The 19,399-nt window shown below is 38.1% G+C and overlaps 1 protein-coding gene across 2 annotated transcripts in view; it reads right to left on the minus strand.

Moving 5' to 3' along the window:
• Window positions 1–19,399, minus strand: part of cdkal1 (CDK5 regulatory subunit associated protein 1 like 1) — a 323,608-nt gene that overhangs the window by 44,450 nt on the left and 259,759 nt on the right. The window lies entirely within an intron of this gene.

Consider the following 19,399-nt stretch of genomic DNA (forward strand, 5'->3'; position numbering starts at 1 on the left):
GACCTTGGAGGTGTCTACGGACAACGCCGGCTCTTCGGCTTAGAAATGGAGATGACCACCAACCCCCAGAGTCAGACATGACTGGACTTAACGTCAGGGGAAAACCTTTACCTTTTACTAATCAAACTGAGGTGTATGGATTACATAAAAACAGATGTGAACAAAAATCTAGACATTCAGCATATAAAATCAGGAATGTCATTCCACAAGTTGGGCAGCTTTCATGACCCATATGAAATAATCCAAGAAGAACCCTAAACAGATAATCACAACCACAATTTGCATAGAAGTGAATTGGTTTCTGAAGAGTAAAACTAGTGCTTGAATCCCCATCACAAAGTAAAGAGACCAGACACAAGATACAACTGAGATACAATGGGCCATTTATTGACTTACTTAAAACTGGTAATTGAACTAAGTTACTAGTTGTGGGGGGAGCACTGTTACATGGGCAATGGCATGAAGCCAGGCATCATTCTCTGACTACCTGCCAAGCCAACCACCAGGTGAAGAACCTGACCCCGGGGGCACTCCACATTGATGGTTTGCTATCCCGGCCAGTCACTGCTTGAAGGTTGTCTCTGGGGACCTCCCTCCCGAGCCACATAACCCAATAGGAGAGAAGTAAATTGCCCAGGTAAGCTCCAAAGGAGATAAAGCCACACAACTATAGAGGTCAACCCAAAAATCCCCCTTCACCCCAAAATGGAGTTGTGTCAACTCCATGTTCTCATGTTCTCCCCCCACTTCTTGCTAGTGACACCTAGTTATGACAGCCCCATCCCTTTAAATTCCTTACGCCCAACAGCTTCAATATGGGATAGGTGGAAAAAAATCCTCTTTAAGGAGGGAAAAAATACCTATCCAGCCCTAGTGAGACCAGTATTAACTCATATTGAACTGAGGGCGGGTGAGTGGGTTGCGCTGCCAAAGGCTGAATGCAGTAGGGAGGGGCTAACTGCAGGAAGTTTCCCTTATGCCCCTCACCACTGCAGATTTGTAGCAATGCCAGTCTGAAAAAACACTGGTGTCATTGACGGAGGGATTCAAAGGCTCTCCTCCGGCCATATGGCAGGCCTTTTTGTCCAGAGGTTAGTGTTTCAATCACAACTAATTAAAATATCTCAGTACTGGGAAGATGTGATAAATATGTATCAGAATTACATATTTATGTAACGAAATCCCATCATGCCATTTAATTATCTTGAGTTGCAACTGTCCCCTTGATTCTCTCCAGAATTATACTTGCATTATCTGAATACCTCATCTTTTGCCATAGCTATTGACCAATTTAAGAACAAATGCACATTACAATCAAACATACACACAATTAATAGCATTTTATACAGTTTATTAACAATCACTTATCAGGGCAATATTTCAGATTCTGCTGGAACAAATCCTAGTCAAACAGTGTTCAATGGGACTCCTGTGGAAGCAGGACAAGTAATACAAGTGGAGAGGGAATAAAATCTTTCTTCTGAAAGATCTGTGATAGGGTCATTGTAATATGAACCATTTTAGTCTGCTTTTGTCAGACATAAAGACCACCATCACACTGTTTCCAATGAATATTGGTAATTTACCTGACTATCAAGTTCTGTGGTATTACAGAAGAATGTACGCAGAAACTGCTATGCAGAAGAAGCCATTTGAGAATGCTGGGTAACACATTAAAATTTGTTGGAAAGATTAAGATGGCTTATTACCAACTATTTTGTGATTACAAAATGACCCTGAATTATTATGGGTCTACTGTATTAATAACTCCCAACTCCTCCCACAAGCTTTTTCACACATATATGACTTGACATGGAAAATGTCCCCATAATAGTTTTTATGGTGAATTTTTTTAAAATTTAACCAGGAATTTCTATTCTCAGAGCCTTTACCACCTCTGCGATATGGAGGAAGAGCAAAACTGTTGCTCCAAAAATGGTTTGGAAACTTCAGTTCTAGTTTCAGTTCATGATGTAGTCAAACGATTAACAAAAAAGGTTTATAGGAAGCATATGTTTCTTGTATTACAGCAGCTTCATTGTCTCCTCGTCTGTTTTTAGGCACAATTCAAAGTGCAAGCTACGTATAACCCATAACCTCACATGTAGGTTATAGGTTATACATGTAAAAAATGGGAACAGTCTAAAATGAAAAAGAAGGCTAATGTTTTAACCGCTATATATAGCTGTGGGACACTAACAAAATGCTGATTGCAAAATAATCAATAACAAAAGTTAGAAGTAAACAACTTCCATTTTTTAGACTCCTCTCTCACCCACTTTACTACTTTGGAATGCTAAATAATTTGATATTTTGCTGAGGAGCCATGGTAGGCAAGAACATGAAGGAATGAGTAATTTTCGGTGAGTAATTTTGCTATATATGTCTGTGTTACTCCCCCCTCAGCATTTATTTTCTAGACTGCCCTACTTTCTTGTGTCCCTGCCCACAATGGAGTACTCCCTCTGTCCCTCTCACTCCGAGTTTTATCCTTGTGTCCATGCGGCCTGCCCTTGTTTAACTTTTTTTTTTTTGGATTTCTTGATGTAATGTCTATTATAATCTATTGTATTGCTTTTAATTGTGTTATGATATGTTGTTTTTATATGTTATTATATTGTATTGCTCTGGGCGTGGCCCCATGTTAGCCGCCCCGAGTCCCCGTTGGGGAGATGGTGGCGGGGTATAAATAAAGTTTTATTATTATTATTATTATTATTATTATTATTATTATTATTATTATTATTATTAAATGTTATAATTGGAAACAGCTCTAATGAAAGTTGTGCATAAAACAATACCTATAAGAGAAAAAAATAAAGTTTGCTCCAATGTCACTGCTATATTTCTAATCTGGTACTTATCAATGCTTCTTACTCATGACTGAGAGAATTATAGCCAACTAGTTTTTCTTATTAACAGTACTGCTTCCACATTTTATTACAGACAGCAGTAGTAATTTCAAGATAGTTACACAAACTTCATCTTGACAGCGTGCCTATTTCCAGCAGCCATCATATGGAAATCAAGGCATAAATCTAGGTAATGAAAGCTGTCGAACTGCTCATAAAATGTCACATTATTATGAGCGTCCACTTAATTTCTCAGATACCATACTGTCACTCAGAATGCTCTCCAATCTGACATTAATTCTGACCTGATATATGGCCCAAAATATCACACATACCCAAACTTAAACTTCACATTGTTATGGCTGTTTCAGTGATTCCTTTTTAAAAAATTATTGAGGACGTAACAGATCTTTGTGTAAATAAAATGTTTACATAAGAAATTGACAATAGATACAACTCTTATACCAGAAGGGGCCAATGAAAAAGATTTGCTATAAACAGTAGGTGGAAGCAAGGTTGCTTCTTAATATAGCCCAGCTTACATCTTTTGGCCCAAAACATTGCACAGTGAAATTGCAAATGTGTATGCTTTGGCAGTTTTTTTTCAAACTCAACAGCCCCTTTTGCAATGGGCTTTTCTTTCTCATTCCTTCTTATATCAGAAAGTTTTAAAAACATTAAGATAACAAATAAACAAAGACTACACTGTGATAAGGAGTTGTAGCAGCCAACAGTTTTGCTCAAGAAGTGGTTATTATGAAAGGACATAATAAACATGGGAAAATAAAATGAACCAGCAATACAGGAGGTGTCCTTAAAAGTCTACCACTTTGATATTGAAAACCAAACCAAAGGTCAAGATTTAACACATAAAAGACAAAAGTCTGCAAGAAAAATATCCAACTTTCTTACCCTCTTTCTTACCCATTCTTCCTCCATGGTATCAAAACACACTCTAAAGAATTTCCCAGCCCTTTAAAACAACATGTTTTAAGACTGAATGGACAGCTTTTAGAGTCCTGGGGATTCCAGTAGAAGTAAAGTTTTAGCCAAGATATCAGTCTCTGTTTCTCTACTTTCAAGTACCTTGTGTCTGTGTGTGCTGATTTGTGACTGGACAACAGTTAGTAAAAAAAAAATCTTGCCTAAGGAAAGGCTTTTTTTAAAGTGGTCATACGCAACCTGTTTCAAGATAGGACACATTAAACACTGTGCCATTATGAGTTAATTGCTCTTCTACACAACTAGCTCAAAGAACCAAGGTAAAGGGAAAAAAACTGTATGAAGAAATGCAAGTTCCAGTCTACATTCTCAGCCTCTAAAGCAGAGCTTTCCAAACTGTGTGTCATGACAATATTAGTGTGTTGGCTGCAGCGTGTAGGTGTGCCGCACAAACGTAACGAGAAACTTCTGAGTCAATGTGAAATGCATCCTATATTTTACAAAATATAAATCAAAGATTTTCCTGAGATGTTGTGTCCTCATACATTTCATTATTATAATGTATACATGTGTTCGTATCTCTTGTAAGGGATTGATTTAATCTATGGTTGGCTAGTAAAACTGAATTATTGTGTTGCAAAATGATGCATGCCTAAAAAGTGTGTCACCAACATGAAAAGTTTGGAAAGCTCAGCTCTAAAGACTAGAGTTGATCCTATAAAAGGAAATAAGGCAATGCATTGGACACTTGAACATACAGGAATATCAATAAGGGAATCGCAACAATATACTACTACTACTACTACTACTACTACTACTAATAAATAGCAATAATGAATTTATTAGCCACCTCTCCCTGCAGCTCAAGCGTAAAGATACCATAACATTCAACTTGACAGAAAAGTGAGTATGTTAATCCTAGGTCTGTTTGATAAACCTGCTATAGGGAGGCATCTAAGATGTCAATACTGAATCCAACAGAGTAGATGAAATTAACCTCGCATCATTCTGGAAATTCCAGTTTGAGAACTAGTAGAATGTAAGATGGAAAAAATACATTGAGCTCTCTTATCATCGGGCCTCAGAAGATGTCTGCAACTTATGAACACATTCATATGGACAGATCTGTACGCTAGTCCTTAACCATTTAGGGCAGGGCTCTTCAACCTGCGGCCTTCCAGGTGTTTTGGACTTCAGCTCCCAGAAGTCCTGACCATTGAACAACCTGGCTAGGGCTTCTGGGAACTGGAGGCCCAAATACTTGGAGGGCCGCAGGTTGAAGAGGCCTAGAGACCATGGCTCAAATTCCTGCTTAACAACACAAACTCACTTGGTGATCTTTGGTAAGGTACACTCTTTCGGCCACAGAGGAAGGTAAGGCAAATCTCTCTGCACATCTATCACCAAGAACATTACATGATAGGGCCAGGTAGGTTATAGACAACCATCAGAAGCAGCTTAAAGGCACACACAAACAAAATAATGCAAAGGTCAATGTCTTCTTCATGTCTCAGGAATATTTGTGTGTGTGGATGCGTGTTTATGTCTCCCAATGACCTATGATGACTCCATAAATTACATAGGCAAAATAATAATATTCAAAGGTGGTTTTGCCAGTTCCTTCTTCTGGATCTATTTTTCTATAACGCTACTAAATTCTCTTTCATATCATGATATTTATTTAAAATTAATGGATGAAAACTTTGGAAAAATTGCAAGAGAAAAACAGGGAAGTTTTGAAGGACTGTGCTCAGTAGACAATACTAACAAAAATATATATATTCATGGCCAAATTATGCAGACCTAAAGTGTTCTCTGTGTCACGTATTACCATGTAAAATAAACATTGTGCCACAGCAGGGGTTAAGAGTAAAAAAGCAAATTCATTTAAATGACTTGAGGTCCAAAGGTTTGTGTTTTAGAATTAAAATATTCTTTTGATCTTCGCCATGAAGAACAAACAATTCCTGTGCTTTCATCCATAAAAAAACGACTTTGCTTCTACTGAACGGAGGTTGCGATCTTTCATTTCAGAAGAGAAATGTGGCTGCAGTGTTCTTCCACAGTTAAAGAACATGAGACCACTTCATCAAAAAGTTAGAATATTTATGGCCGAAGGTAAACAAGTATAAAGGAATGGGAGGATGAATTAAAAGGGGGATAAGACTGCCAAGCTCTCCAAGTTGTAAAATAAAACAGCTATGGAGAATGAAGCCAGTGAGGAGAGACCTTCTAAGGACAACCAATCAACACAAAGAGTCAGGACAGATCAACTGCTAGCAGGTCTTTACAATAGGAGCAGCAGAGTGGCACAACGGGTTAAACTTCTGAGCTGCTGAATGTGATGACCAAAAGGTCGGCAGTTTGAATCCGGGGAGTGGGGTGAGTTCCTGATGTTAGCCCCAGCTTCTGCCAACCTGGCAGTTCGAAAACATGCAAATGTGAGTAGATCAATAGGTACCACTCCAGAGGGAAGGTTACAGTGCTCCATGCAGACATGCCGACCACATGACCTCAGAGGTGTCTACAGACAATGCCAGCTCTTCTGCTTAAAAATGGAGATAAGCACCAACCTATGAGTCAGACACAACTAGACTTAATGTCAGGGGTAAACCTTTACCTTTACTATATATTATAATACCCAGCTGGAATTGAACAGAGGCAGGTATATAATCCAATGAATGCAGCACACTAATATATCTCACCTAAGATGTGTATCTCTGAAATATCATCATTTATACTCACTTCTTCAGTGAAAAATGGATGTAATCACAATGCAAACAAATTAACAAATTAACTGCCATGGCTCAGTGTTAATGTAATTCTGGGATTTGTAGTTTTGTGAGATATTTACCCTTCTCTGTCAGAGCTCTGGTTCCACAACAAGCTACAAATCTCACAGTTCCATAGGGCGAAGCCATGACGTCAAATTCTTCCATGTGGATACTCCCAATGATAGTCTGTAACCCTAGGAACTCTCTGCAGCTGTTTTAGGGGCTCTTGAGGCTGAGCTGCTATGAGAAAAAATCATCCTGACACTTACTTGTGATTGTGTCTGTGGACTTTATGCAACCTTAGTGTTTGAGCAAAGATTGGAATTATTTTCCTTAGATCAAGTCTGATTCTTTAACTAGACTACCAGTTCTCTGAATATTTTTTTACTCCCTTAACCAAATGCAATTTATGAAGTTGTTGTTTTGTAAAAAACAAAACAAAAAACTCAACTAAGGCTTGAAAATATATTTTAAAAATCATCTCCATAATGAAATATATCAATGCAATGAAATACTGGGCGGAATATAGAATTAGGTCTGCAAGTGGACCCCCATGTGTGGGAAATAGAATTGAGTAATTTAACAAATTTCATGTTCACCTAGGGACTGCCACGATATAACATTGATCCACTGCAAAATGGCAGCCAGTGGAGTGACAGATACATTGTTGTTGTTGTTGTTGTTGTATGCTGTCTTTTCTCTTTCAAAAAAGACTCAAAGTGGGTATATAATAGCCCTGAAGTGCAATGTGCACCAATGGGCATCGAGGCATTCCCAACATGCATCCAGACACCTGCTAGGAAGTATCAGATAACAACAGGAATACCCAATGTATACTAGAAGTGTCCATTGTGCATCACAAGTACCCAATAAACTTGAGAAGTGTCCAATGAACATTGGAAGCACCTGAAGTGCACCAGAATAGAGTTGCAGGTCCCTGAATGTACATTCTCACAGAATCTTCACAACAGTTAGAGTAATAACATTGCAAAATGTAGAGCATGATTGTTTACCTTTAATTGGCATTTGAAATTTCTCAAACAGATTACTCTACTGTCTCACCGAACTACAAATTCCAGGAATATTATCATGGCAGTAAAATTGGAATACATATAGTACTATATTTGTACAATATGAATGGACCTCAGTTAATCTGACTTCCAGATTAATGTTGTCTCCAGCAATCCCAGTCCCCGAGTTTCCCTTTTTCTGATCAAAAAAAGTGAACTGCATCTCTTGGAAGTCTCCAGGATAGGCAATACACTTTTAAAATAGTTTTCAGAGTCCTATTAAAAAAAACAAACCCTGTTTTTCAAAGCCTGCCACTTCTATGCTTTCCTTTTTTATTTTGTTTTTGGCACTTTGTGGGTAGTCCTTGTGGTCCTAGAGGATCCCAGGGCAGAAACCCGACCACCCAGATGCACCCCAGCTGCTTAGCCCAGTTGTAGTCTTACTCATGGGTGGCCCTTGGATTAGGGAGGCTGCACTAGCAGGATGTGTGTAATGAGATCAAAGCAACAAAGTATTTCCCACAGAAGCTACTAAACCAGTCTCTCCTTCCACATCTGAAAAACTTGAATAGCACCAGCTTAGATCACAGTTTGGTGCATGTAGCAAACAAATCTAGCTGAATCAAGAATCTTGTGCACTGTAGTGCCATATTAATGAAAAAGAACAACAGTGGTACTACAAGATCAGTATATAATACAGTATTGCACTTCTGGGAATCAGATACTATTTGCTAAACAGACAACTTTTTGCAGTATTTCTTAAAATAACTTTGTGTTTTTGAGATTAATCAGATATTCAGGGCAGAATTTGGAAGTTGCTAGTAAGAAATCACAAGCAATCAAGTTCTTTCTATGAAGGACATAATGTCATGTTAATAGCTTAGCAAAGGACAGCTTCACACTTTTTGTAGTGTAGCTCCAAACTTTGTGTGTGTACTGTGTATATGCTGCCAAGCCACCTATTGACTTATGGTGATTTCATGAATTTCACAAGGTGTTTTGAGGCAAAGGTGGCTTTGCCAGATGGGCATGAAATGACCTCACTAAATGGCAGCAGAGAAATATCACATGGTTCAAATGCTGGCTCCAGCTTTGTATTGTGTTTTGCTGTGGATTCTCAAATATCACTTAAGTGAACAGGTTGCCCGAGTGCTTCATACCACAGGCAAGCATCTTTTAGCATGAGGTCAGTTTTCAAAAAAGAAAATGTAATTAAGAGTTGCTTTTAAGCAATGAAGAAGCGAAGACCCTCTTAGCGAAAATATATTAGCAACTAATTCCTTTTTAGCCTTTAAAATATAGCAGTAACTGATTTCTTTTAATAGTAGTCCAAGTGCTTGATAAATGAATGATCCTGCCATATAGCATTTGTTTCATTCATTTTAGTGGGTTGCACTGTCTCATGCAGATCACTATACTAAGAATAACCACATGATGATGTTGTGTTAGCATTACTTGTTGTTTCAGCCCATGCTGATGCTGATATATCAATTTTTAGGAATGAAATCCAGATTACTAAAACATTTATATTAGATTTATATTTTATATTATACTAGCTGTGCCGGCCATACGTTGCTGTGGCTTATGGGAATCATATGTTGGCCAGGTAGAATAGCAGTGAATAGCCTTGCAGCCTCAAAGCCTGGCTGTTTTCTGGAGTAGCGCCCTCAATCAAAGAGCCATTTTGAAGCCTCGCTACTTCCTTAGTAGGGGAATCATTGTTTGGCCAGACTGAATTGCACTGAATAGTCTTGCAGCTTAAAAGCCAGGCTGCTTTCTACATAGGGCATCCTTGCTAGGCCAGGTTGAATGGGATGGAGTAGCCTCGTGTCTTCAAAGCTTGGGGGTTTTTCACCTAGGGGAAGTCTTTGTTGGTATGTTGAAAAGCACTGAATAGCCTTGCTGCTTGCAAGCCTGGCCGCTTTCTACCTTGTGGAATCCTTGGTTGGCCAGTTTGAATAGCAATTAATGTGGCAGGTATGAATGCTGCAATTAGCCACCTTGATTAGCATTTAATGGCCTTGCAGCTTCAAAGCCTGGCTGCTTCCTGCCTGGGGGAATCCTTTGTTGGGAAGTGTTAGCTGGCCCTGATTGTTTCCTTTCTAGAATTCCCAATTTCCCTGCTTTCAGAGTGTTGCTCTTTATTTACTGTCCTGATTTTAGATATTATATTGTTCTGTATTATTATACCACAGTAATTATTTCATATTATATTTATAATCTTATATTATTTTCTTAGAAGTGGATTATATGAGTCCCCTTCTACACAGCTGTATAAAATCCACAATGAAGTGGATTATATGGCAGCATGGACTCAAGATAATCCAGTTCAAAGCAGATAATATAAGATTATAAATGGGTAATATAGCTGTGTGGAAGGACCTTGAGTTTACACTGCCATATAATCCAGTTCAAATCAGATAATCTGTATTTTTTAGGCAGTGTGGATCAGGCCTAAGTGCACTCTACCTCTGCCCTGGGTGCCATTTTGGCTGAGGGAGTTGCTAGGACACGAAGGGGGTGGGGCCTAAAGGCAGCAGAGCCTATCTTTCTAACTGGCAGTTAGGGGGAGAAAGGCTCTTCCCGTTCTCTGTAATTTGGAGTATTTTTCTAGGTTTTTTTGATTGAAAGACATATTTTGGATGACTATGTCTTTTGTGGCCAAATTTGGTGTGATTTGGTTTAGTGGTTTTGTTGTTTACTCCATAGTAAAATGAACATTACATTTTTATATATATAGATTCGTTTTAAAGTAGCGTAGAAATTGCATGGCCTTCAGGATGTTGTTGTAGCCTCAAAAGTTACTCAAAAAGGACACATACATTAGAGTATTACAAGGGATACTCATGTCCAATAATGAACAGTCTTTATATTGAGCTGAACATATATAATTATAATTTGTTCAAACAGATTTGAAATCATGTACAAAATAGTAGGTGCAGTATTGTGAAATACATAAACAACAAATCACTTTGATGTAAAAGGCACAGTTTGGAATGGCCCACAGAGTAATGTACAACTTGAAATTAATTTTGCACCTCATCATTTTGACATGTTGATATTTGTTACATTATCTCATGCTCGATTCTAGCTGGAAACTGATGGAACAATGCAATCTTACCCATATGCCCTCAGAAGTAAGTTTCATCAAATTCAGCAGAGCATATTCACAGATACATTTATACAAAATTGCAGCCTGAATGAAGTATAACTGTGTTTGTGAGCGTCTCTGAAAAAGATACATGCATGTGAACAGAGAATTCTCTTTGCAAACTGCATAAATAATTTTTAATTTTAAAATATCTATCAATGCAATTATTTCTAATGCCATATACTAAAATTAACACTCTCAGACACTGATATGCATGCACATTAAATAGTCATGCATATATTTTCTTGGTTTTCTTTTTCTAGGTTATGATTAATGCAACCTATCAGAAGCCAGATGGTGCAAAACCAAAACCATCAATCAAAATGAAAAGACCACTGAGTGCTATTCCACAATGATGTGCTTGCAAATGGAAATTTTGTTCATAGACCCCTGGCTATGATATGCAGAGCAAACTATAAACAGGGTCGCACTCCTGCCAAAGAACTGGCAGAGATGGCCTGTGCTTTGTTAAGGTAAAAAGCCAGAAGGGTACTGTTTGTTGCCGGCAGTGTAAAAGACTATACAAGCCCAAATTCTATTTAAATTTAAAAAGAAAGAAAGTTAAAAGTAGGTTTTAAAATTATTTTAATAATGTTTGCACCGATGACAGTATCTGTCAAACTGTCCATTTGCCATTGATTTAATATGGGATAATGCCATGCATTAACAAGCAGCTGCCACTGTCTGCCTTGACACATGAATCGGCATTTAATGACTTGTCCTGCTCAAGCTTTTTAAATACAGTAATCTGAAATGTCTTGGTTTAACAATGCATCTTTTCCCTCAAAAGTCGTGAAAGAAAACAAATGCTCCTCCACTTATACAATCAAGTGTGATGGCTGGCTCTTGATTCATTTCTCTTAGCAAATGAGCATTTGGAATATGCATAATTTGACATACATGAAAGCCATCAGCAAATCTCACAAACAGGTTTTTCGTTCTCACACAAAGACTTTGTGTGAAAATGTAAAATAAATCTTCTTCTCTCAGACTGTCTCATACAGATACTTTCAAAGACCTTCATGAAACTTTAAAGTTTCATAAGCCACTTACACCACAATAGTCCCTTGAAAGCCAATAAATCTGCTTTACAGTAATTTTTGGTAAAATTCATTTTCACAGGGTTTTAACACTTTTGGACCCTTCTGAGGACTAAAAGACAGTGTATATTAACATCTTCGTGTAGTTTCACACAAGGGTGATTAGCAAATTAGTGGAGGATGCAGGCGGGCTCAGTAGAAAGTCTTTCAAAATCACTATTTTGTGATTTAAATTGTATTGCAAATCTTGTTATTCAAAATGAGGTAACCAATTTTTAAAATATAAACACACCTGTAGAAAAATGAAAAAAGGTCACTGTATTTTTACTCTGCCTCAGTGAGATTTCTTAGCGGGCTCTTACCACTACACAGTGATAGCCACCAGCCACTTATATATAAAAGTTAAGTTTTCACCACTGGAATGACTAAATAATGAGGAACATATGAAAGGTTTCAGTTCTGTGAATGGCCAAGCGTCCTCTACACATTTCAATGGTGGTTGGTAGCTCCCAAGGTTAGTGAATTTGCTTTGGTTTTAGTCTATATGTGAAATGAGCTATCCACAGGGCTAAAAGTATTTGGGGAATAGAGCTCAGCACCTTGGACAACTCCTTGAAAATTTCAGCCTAAAACCCGAAGCCAATTTACCAACCTACTGACATGGAAGTCACCATTCCACATTCACAGAAAGTCCATTCATTCTCATGCTTTGATAACAGGACAAGCAAAACAAAAAAGGGGAAGTAGCTAATCCTGGTGACATTAAAAGCTTCATAGAGTGATGAGATAAAATATTTGTGAGAATGATGCTCTGAGCTGCTGCTGTAGTGCCAATCAAACAATCAAAGCTATGGGCTATTTAGATCTCCAGTGAAATATCCAGTAATCATGTGAGCTTTTACCTCTGTATGTGTATTCAGAGAAATTATAAATTAATGATGGTTACATTAAAATAAACCATAAAAGCCTGAGGATGTAGATAAATATGCATCACATGGTCATTTTTTGATATTTTTTCTAAGTAGTTGATAGGGATCTCACATTTATTTAGTACGTTATGAATCAAAATGGAAACCATGCTCTAGAAATCAGAAGATGACCAAAAGTTGGACAGGCATCCAATTTCCTTTGGGAAGTTGTTTCAAGCATATAAATCACTGAATCCCAGAGTCAGGATTTACCACACAATTTTTCAATTTATTTCTATGGCTATGAAAGTTTGATGGGGTGAATCAGAGAGGCAACCAAGAATTCAAAATGTGATGATGGAGGAAAGTTCTGCAAATATCAGGGTCTACTAAAAAGACTAATCAGTGTGTCCTAGAGAAAATCAAGCCTGAACTCTCCATGGAAGCCAAAATGAATGGGCATATCATGAGATGGCACAGCTCTTTAGAAAATATTATAACACTTGGCAAAATGGGAGGAAGTAAGAAGAGAGGAAGACTGAATTACAGTTGAATTTAATAAAAAGCTGCAACCTGGAGTCTATGTGATCTCAGCAGGCCCACTGATCAGCTGTCTTGGACATCTTTCATTCAAAGTGTTGCCATAAGTTGAAGCCAACTTAATGGCAATTAAGATCAACAATCTATTAAGTGAAAGGTTGTTCGCTCTTTTGAGATTATTATATGTTTTCTCACCTTGCATTAATCTAAGAGGATTCTTTGACTTGTCTATCAATACAGTGTACATGCACAGCAAAGGCCCCCAACCATACACCTTCAGTTCCTCTACTAACCATATTAAAGATATGTATGGATCACAATCTATATTGCCTTCTTTTGTGGGGATGTAATTCTTAAGCAGGCTAGGAGCTCAAGGTCCAGGGGTCCCCTAAGGTCCAAGGGACATGACTGTGAGCCTCCTTCTTTTAATTAGCTGTTTTTCTCTAATTATTTTGAGTTTTACTTTTCCTAAGACAGGAAAACCCTTAGCCTAGTTCTGCACAAAGGCGCACCAGGCCAAAAATAGGAAGAATATATATACATTATATAATTGGATATCATTCTGCCAGCCTTTCTGTATTTTTTATCTGCTAGGCTTTTACAAAGGATCAAGTACTGAAACTACTTTAACCGCAACACACTATATCTTCATGCCTGTAGGAGAATCCTCTGTTGCAATATAGAAGAGGCTGTAATAAAATCCTTGTTCCAGGGGGAATGTCCTGTGAACAGACCACCTTTCAGTGTCAGGAACAAAAAGCTTTCTCTCCCCTTTCATAGCTCTGATTTGCTTTTATATAAAATGAAAAAACTCTTCTCACATGCAACAGGTGATAATGCCTTTTAAATCAGAATAGAAGATATTGAAGAGACAAAGTAGCTTAGGAACTGCTTGACATAAAGGCCTAACAATGACATAAAGGGATAATGCTCATCTGGGAAAGGGAATTGGCACTACCTTTCTATATCTGAAAGAAATCACATTCGCATCGCCTCAGACAACTAGGCCATATAACACTAGAAAAACAGCAGTACATTTTTACAGAATGTGCCATAGTAGCACCTCAAGGTGCACATACACAGCTTTAATCACCTCTTTTCCCTGCTAGTTTGCAATGTGGTGTGCATCTATGCTGGGCAGGCTCTGACATACTCATTTGAAGGCCATGGGATATTTGCTGGAGTGCAATTCCTGACATTCATATCACTGGCTAGAGGTTTATTTATTTATTTATTTTGTGGCAAACACATTGCATAAATTAATATAAAACTGATAAAAATAGAATGAGCACAAGTGGCTAAGTATCTTTTGACCAAAAATGGGCAACAGGGATCGCATTGTCTGTAGTCTCAAATAATTCTTCCTCTGTACATGAGGCAGGACACTGCGGACAAGCATATAGATGCGGAGTTGTCTGCTCTGCTCCACAGTCACGCAAAGGGGAAGATTATTTTTGGAAGTGCCAGTTTGCCAGGTTGTCTTTTGATCTGTCCACTTCACTTCTGAGTCTGTTCAGGGATGTCCAGGTTGCCCATGGGTTTGCTCCTGGAAGTAGACCTTTGTGGGGGGCTATCCAACTGGGATTTCCAGGTTGCCCATTCTTGGTTTGCTCCTGGAGGCAGACCTTTGTGGGGGGCATCTAACTGGGATTTCCTGGCTTAGCTGCCCAGAGGGATACCCTCACTGTTGTTGCGGGAACGTCAAGAGGAGTGGTGGTCCTCATGAAGCTTTTCCTCGATTTGAGTCTACTGGTAGGGGGCTGATAGCCATGCTGTGGGTGGCTTTCACGATGTTCAACCTTATTTCTCTCACAGTTAGCAACAACTTCCCACTGTACATCGGGGGGGGGGGGGGGCAATGCACCCTAGCTAGAGGTGCTAGGAGTCAAGACAGCAATGATGGAGTAGTGGTTGTTGAAATTTGAAAGAGTCTTGAACTTTTGGATAAAAAAGAAACAACCTATGGTAGTGTTTCTCAGATTTCTTGAAATGGGAGTCTGGCAATTTTTATTTCCTAATTTGCCATTAAGAGATGCATAAACAAAAAAAACTTCAGCAAGTGAACATCCTTTAAGATGCCACAGGAGCTGGAATCTATTTAGAATAAAGGGAAAAAAATAGAATGCCTTCAAACTCTAAATGAGATAAAGTGTACCTTAAGCACAATCGTGGTTTTATAAAAGGAAAAAGCTCACCAGGACTTTCAATGTCTCAACTTCATTTTGGATGAAATCCAATTAAAAAAAATAAAAATATCAACTGAAGAAAATTCTCAGTTTTAAGCCTTTCCATGTCATGCAGAAAGATTTTTATAAAATCTCGTCAGCTTTAGTAATTTGTTAGCTATAACATCTGCTTCTCTACAGGATTTTCAGCAGGCACCTGAAGATAAGAGCATAACCTCTGCCTTTTCTGCTTCTGTATCTTTTACAACATATAGGGCCTCTGAACAATGTGCTGTGAAAGCCTTAAAGATGAAAGTATATCCCAAGTAGTACAAAGGCGATTAGCACTTTAAGACCTCAAAACCTCAGAACTAACAATGGGATAAATGTCCCTGAGCAAGTGAAATCAGGTATCACACAATCCAACAGAAGAACCTTCTAACTTAATACAAGAAATGCTTTCCATGGTTCTGAGAAGTCAGTGAATCCTAAAACTAAGATCCTGCGCTTATCCACAAAGGCATAGTTTTTATGATATTGAACCATAAAAATATACAGAGGATGCACTACTCCATTCAACTATATCCTGCACCAAAGTGAGCCACTTGATCCCTCAGCATCACATTTTGTCACTGAATCCACAGAGAACTAAGATGTATGATATAAGCAGGCATTCTATGGCATAGCATTTGAAGGATGTACAGTTTTATACCACTTCCTCTAATTTCAGTCACTTGCCATGCACAATTTTTAACAAAAAAGGGGGAAAATAACCAAGATATTCACAACAAATCAATGGATTTTTGCCAATGGGACATTTTGTTAAAGCCAATAGAATTACTTTAATGCCTCCCAAAATTGTCAGCCTTCAGAAGAATAACTTTGGGGGGGGGGGGGTTACAATATAATGCAGAAATGACATGCTCTAGTTATCAGTAGGTATGCTTTTTTCAGCCGGGAATTCTCATTGGCCAAGAATAACAAGGAGAATACACAAAACCAGGAAAAGAAGGAGTCAGAGGACTGTCAGCACATTTGAGACTACAAGATTTATTTTAGCCCAAAGTTTCATGGATTTCAATTCACCTCTTTGGATACACTGATAGAGGCAACACTGAGGAGACAAGTATATTACCAGTTAAGTAGAGCAGTTTTAACATTGGTTTCATTCATATGAGGAAGTGGACTGTAATGCATGGAAGTTCATGCTAAATTTCATCAGTGAGTATCAAAGGTGCTGCTAAATTCTTCCTCACTTATTTTCCCATTGAAACAGACTACTATGGATTTCTCCTTTAAACCTGTAAATTTTACCATAATGTTAGTACTAATATTAAGTCATAGTATGCTTCAGTTCACATACATCAGACAATATTCCCCAGCACAACCAAATCAAGTTCCGAAAAAAATATATCTCTTGAATGAAGTAGAAAAGAAGAATATTTTTTCTGATGTGTGTCTGGCAAGAAATTACATAGCAGAAAGACCTTGAAGTGCACAGATTTTGTTGTTTTCTGTATCCTTGACCTTTGTTCATCTCCTCTTTCTGAACAGAGTGGGAAATAAAGTCCTAAATACTTGTCTACAAGAAATTTCAAGGCAAAAAGGAAGGAAAACTGTATAGAGTAAAATACAGTTTTATAACTATTACATTTTATGTTTATATTCCAATTGGAAATATTTCTGGCGCTGCCCTAAATAGTTTACCCCAAATTCAAAGTCTCTGTACACATCTCTCCAATTCATCAGCCTCTCACAAAGTAATATGCACTTGTCTGGGAAAGAAAGTAATGGGAAGGAAGGAAGAAAAGGTAGATCTCCTCTTCAAAAGGTTAGGATTTTGCTGGATTACAGCCATGATGTGGAAGCATGTTCCGCTGAGGTCATTTTAATTTACGTACTTCCAAGAAATGTAAAGAATTATCCTTAAAAAATTATATCTGTGGAAAATATTAGCAGCTAAAAATATGTAAAGTGAATTAATTTGCCAAGTCCTCTTAAGGCAGCAGCTGCATCAATGTATTGAATTACAGAAACTGTAACCTAGACATCGTAATCTGATGTGAACATTATTAGGTTACACCAAATGTTTAAACTAAAAACAACAGCGTAGTTTGCTGCTACCGGGTTTTGGTGAGGTTTGGGATAGAGAAATACAAAAGGAAAACAGACTGTTTCAGTAATATTTAAATGTAAAGTGTATAAAGTGCACGAAAGATTATTTGGTGTCCAAGACCACATTTTTTGGACCTTAGTGCATTTCTCCCCCTGTTGCTTCATGCCCATTTCCAAGACCTACTCAAAAACTATGGCTCTGAGGTCTTTAAAAATTGCTGCACAATTCTGTAACTTCTATTATTTATAAATGCCCTTAAAACAAAGATCAAAAGAACAAGTCCACACATTTACATTCTTTTCATTTATACAATTTTCCCTGACTCTTTTCACCTCCTGATGAGTAATCTGAAAAATAAGTCTAGAAGTTCACAATCAAAGTCAAAATCATTTCAAGATACTTTGATACAGTGCCACAAAGGATATGAAGGAAGCACAGGTTGTAAATGGCCAAGTTCCAATATGAGTGCTAATAAAAGAATAAGGGATATTTTGTACCATGAATAAAAAAAGAATTGTGTCACCAGGGAATTCAGAGAAGGAAAAAATATCAAAGCTTTTGGCTCTTCAGTTGCTGCTCTTTATTAGATCTTAATTGATCTACTATTACATTTAGTTTTAACCAGCTCCAGCTGCACGATGTAATACAATATTCCCTTCAGAAATCATAGTTGTGTGTGTATATATAAAAATAATCAATTTACACAAGCTTTCACATTTTCCAAATTAAGCCTGCACAGTGGCAGTCCAAGAAGGGAAAATTATTTGGAATAGGGCTAGTGTCTTCCTTGAAAAGGTGATATAGCAGAGACAACATGACTCGGGAACCAACTTCTTGCTTTGGCCTAGTTAGGGTTTAGGTTTTTGGGTTTTTTTTTTGTGTGTGACTTGAGTGACTTGAGAAACTACAAGTCGCTTCTGGCATGCGAGAATTGACTGTCTGCAAGGACATTGCCCAGGGGATGCCCAGATATTTTTTGATATTTTTACCATCCATGTAGGAGGCTTCTCTCATGTCCCTGCATGGAGCTGGAGCTGATAGAGGGAGATCATCTGTACTCTCCCCAGGTTGGATTTGAACCGGCAATCATCAAGTGGGGCAACCCTACCTTCAAGTTATCAGTCCTGCCAGGACAAGGGTTTAACCCACTGCACCACCGGCGGCTCCTTCTAGGGCCTAGGTGACAGGAATGACATTTCCTCAGCAGCTATAACGCTTTTGAGATAATGGTAGTGTACATGCGGCCTAAATCCGTTTCTTTACTGGTCAGTAACTGATCTTATGTTCTTTTCACCCGTAGCCTTTCACACCAACTGAAAACCTACTTTGAGTACCCTTAAGATGTACTCCTAGACCTCAAGAGTAGGTTTTGGAGCTGGAACGTAGGGACTGCCATGGAGGGGGAGTTCTGCTGGATGGAAGCCGTTCCAAAGAGCAAAATAACACTATTAGACCCTCTTCTGTATTTATTCCTTCTATGATGGTAATGACACTGCCCTCATATACCTTTATAACAACAACAAATTATTTATAGACCGCTCTCTCTCTGAGGAGACTCAGAGTGTTTTACATACAAAAAAGGCAAATATTCACCTTTCAAGGCACAACTCAACACCCACTGCTTTAAAGTCATGAAACCAAAATCCTGCAAGCAATTATGGCTGATTTAGAGGATATGCAGAAGAGGTGTCCATAGACTGGAACTCCTACTAAAAATATGGGGTGGGGGAATCTCAAGACAAAACAGACTAATGTAAGACGTGCTGCCAACAGGTTGACAAAGCTCTTGAATACATGATAAAAAAGTTAATGCCTCTAGGCTCCAAACAGCAACAGTGCTGAAATTTGAATCTGAAAATATACCAAATAATAAAGCCAAAATAAAAGTTATTATATTTCCT

The sequence above is a fragment of the Anolis carolinensis genome, chromosome 4 (genome assembly GCF_035594765.1).
Source record: "Anolis carolinensis isolate JA03-04 chromosome 4, rAnoCar3.1.pri, whole genome shotgun sequence".
Lineage (NCBI taxonomy): Eukaryota > Metazoa > Chordata > Lepidosauria > Squamata > Dactyloidae > Anolis > Anolis carolinensis.